General features: G+C 45.8%; 1 pseudogene; it reads right to left on the bottom strand.

Moving 5' to 3' along the window:
• Positions 1 to 233: 233 nt before the first annotated feature.
• Positions 234 to 2,190, bottom strand: LOC121460752 (annotated as a pseudogene).
• Between the last annotated feature and the right edge of the window lie 1,196 nt (positions 2,191 to 3,386).

Here is a 3,386-nt window from a genome sequence, read left to right as displayed (position 1 = left end):
AGATTAAATTGCCTCTTCTTCCAGAATGTCAATATATATATATATATATATATATATATATATATATCCATTTAACTTGTTTTAATGTTTCTTCAAAATTGGTGAAATACTAATGTACAGACAAGGAATAATCATAATGTTGTGGCCAACATTATAAATATGGAATGATGAATTTAAAACATTTTCTGCTTTAACAAATAAATCTGGTTGTCAGTGCAGATCTGCAGGTCTCTCTAGTAGGGCCAGTCTCTATTTTCCTGAAGGTGCTCGCCTTTATCCATTTTCCCAGGTCCTCTACGTCTGCCTCTTTTTCCTCCCATCTGTTCCATCAATGGTCCAGGAGAACACCCAAGACCACCTAGTCTTCCTCCACCAAGGCCACGTCGGTCCATGCCACGGCCACCTCGGAAGCCACTCTGTCTCCACATCTGCCACCTCTGAACACTCCTCCAGGAAAACCACGGACCATAAGTCCACCTCTTCCTTCACGCATACCTCCAGGGCTGCCTTGGCAATGATCACCACCTGGAAATGAGAAGGGTGGGGGAGGAAGCCCTCAGGCTTGCGGGGGGGGGGCTTACACTGGTTACATTCTGTTCTCCAGGCGAAATTCTGGTTTCCACAGCCTGGATTGGAACACTGCCAATCTCCGGCTTAGTGCTGGACATTGCCTTCTCCAGAGGACTTCCCTCGGGAGCCCCGGGGACCTCGCTAGGGAAAGCCTCCCATGCAACCCATGGGCTCTACAGGACCTCCTGGGACACCAGGACCTCCACGAAGTGGTGGTGGCATCCCTCTGCGCTCACGAGGTGGCATGACACCCCGCATGCTGTTCATTGGAGGCTTCTTTCAGGCAAGAGAAATTTTAAGTTTGCTTTCTTGAAAATCTTTTCCAACAAACCATTCCACAGCAGCCTTGGCAGTTGGCGGATCTTCATAGGACACTGTGGCATCACCTTTAGGCTTTCCTGTCTCCTTATCTAAGTAGATGTGGATCATGGGTTGCCCTGTTCTCTTGTTCATCTTGACAACCCCACACTGATTAAAGAAGTCTGTCAGATCATCCAGGGTCACATTGTCATTTAAACCTTGCACATAAATTGCACTGTTGTCAGAATCTTCATCAGGATCTATAGGAAGGCCTAGATCAAGATAGGGTTCTTCGTCCATGGGTCCACCAGACTTATTGAAGCCACCTCACTCTCCAGTGCTGCTCATTCCACCGCGCCCTCTTCCCCGCCCACCTCTGCTCATGCCTCCACGATCAAATCCCCCTCTTCCCCTGCCAAGGTTATCAGGGCCACTCATGCTTTGGTTCTCTCTTGATCCGGAAAAATCCTCCAGGCTCCTGCCCATGAATACCCATGCTAATAGGGTGGTCCTGTTGGGATGAACTCTGCTGCCCGTAGCTGCTGCTCTGTTGGCTATATTGACTTGGAGCCTGGCTGTAGGATCCAGTCTGAAGGGGGTAAATAATGGGAGGCTGCTGCCCATAGCTGCTGTTTTGACCATAGCTACTCTGCTGTTCTTAGTTGCTTGACTGCCCATAGAATTTCTCCTGAGAGTAACTGCTCAGATCGCAACTAGTTGGCTGTGAAGAGGAGTAGCTGGTAGGAGGATAGGATGGAGGTGTGGTGACTGGCTGCATGGGGTAGCTCCCAAGTACCTGGGGATAACTGTAGTTACTCTGTCATATCCTAAGCTGGGCTGGTTATAACCCCTTGTGCTAGATTGAGCTTGACTAGTCTCAGCGGGCTTGTTACCATCCTCTGGTTTTGTATGTGCAGTGGCGGCTGGCTGAGGGCAGTAGGCTGGGTAGGCAAGCTGGATGCCACATGCAGACTGAGCTACATAAGAGGCCTTGGTTGTGGTCACTGTAACAGTGGTGGTGTCATAAGCACCAGCGCCATATCCTTGGGCAGGCTGGCTGTATGCCTGGGGGGCAGTTGGAGTGGCATCACCAGTGGGAGGCTGCCCATAAGAAGTCGCATATACAGTCTGCCCGCTAGGTGCAGTGCTCTGAGCCTGGGTATAGCTGACATCAGTAGGCTGTCCATAGGTTCCATAGTTTTGTTGCCCATATGCCTGGGTGGTCTGTGCATATTCTTGAGTTGGCTGGGCGGTGTAAACACTGTAGTCCTGTAATCCGAGGACGCCATTTTCTCGCCTTCGTCCTCGTTCTCTCAACATCCATCTCCCTCGCGCAGTCCCCCTAGGTGCCCCAGAATGCCAGTATTAAAGGTATGTGCAATCACAGTCCCCGCTCTTTTAAATGTCATTTAATCATCTTAAACTCCATGGGTATTTTGACTATGTATAAGTAAGTCTCTATAGCACGTGTTTCTGCTGTCTGTGGAGACTATACCAGGACTTTGAGTCCCCTGTCACTAGAGTTATCAATGTTTATGAGCAACCAATTGTGTAGGAAGAATGAAATATGGGTCCTCTGGAAGAATAGCCAATGCAATTAGCCACTGAGCTACTTTTCCTGCACCCTAAATATTTTAAAGATTTGCTTAATGCTTTTGGACCTAAAATTCCTTTATAAAATATTACTGAGAGTAGTTTTCTTGTGAGAAGAGAAATAGGTGGTAAAGAACTAAGAAAATGTGGTTTAAATTGAACACAGTGATAAAAACCGGAAGCATTTCAATTTGAAAACCATCCAAAGCACCATAATGAGACCCTGTCTGCAAGCACATACTTACACACACAAACATTCTGAACATTCTGAATACACACACACAAACACATACACTCTCTGCATTTACACATGCAAACACACACATTGTCTGCTTACATAGAAACACAAACATATTATCTGTGTACACACACGTCTGTTTAGTCACACAAATTGCCTGCATACACACATACACACACATTGACAACATACACACATACATACACACTGTCTGTCTGCTTGTACACTATCTGCATACACTCACGGCTGCATACAAGCATACACATGCTGACTAAACACACACATTACATGCATACACTGTATACACACCCTGACTAAACACACATATTACATGCATACACTGTATACACACCCTGACTAAGCACACACATTACATGCATACACTGTATACACACACTGACTAAACACACACATTACATGCATACACTGTATACACACACATATGCAGTCTACATGCTCACACTCACTGGCTGCATGAACAAAATGCTGGCTGCATACACACACACACACACACACACATACACATGCACACATGGAGTAGTATAAGAGAATAAGAGAAAAATAAAATTCATAAGTCACTGAAACAAAAGGAGAACAAAGAGATTAACATATTTTAATGAGAAAAAAGGCCATAAGAAGAAGAAACGAAAAGTACAGATAACAGTGCAGAACATACTGAAATAAG

The sequence above is a fragment of the Microtus oregoni genome, unplaced genomic scaffold, assembly GCF_018167655.1.
Source record: "Microtus oregoni isolate MIOR12 unplaced genomic scaffold, Mior012 000021F_ref0000039, whole genome shotgun sequence".
In the NCBI taxonomy this organism is placed as follows: domain Eukaryota; kingdom Metazoa; phylum Chordata; class Mammalia; order Rodentia; family Cricetidae; genus Microtus; species Microtus oregoni.
The sequence above is the reverse complement of the archived record's forward strand: the minus strand, read 5'-3'. Positions and strand labels throughout refer to the sequence as shown.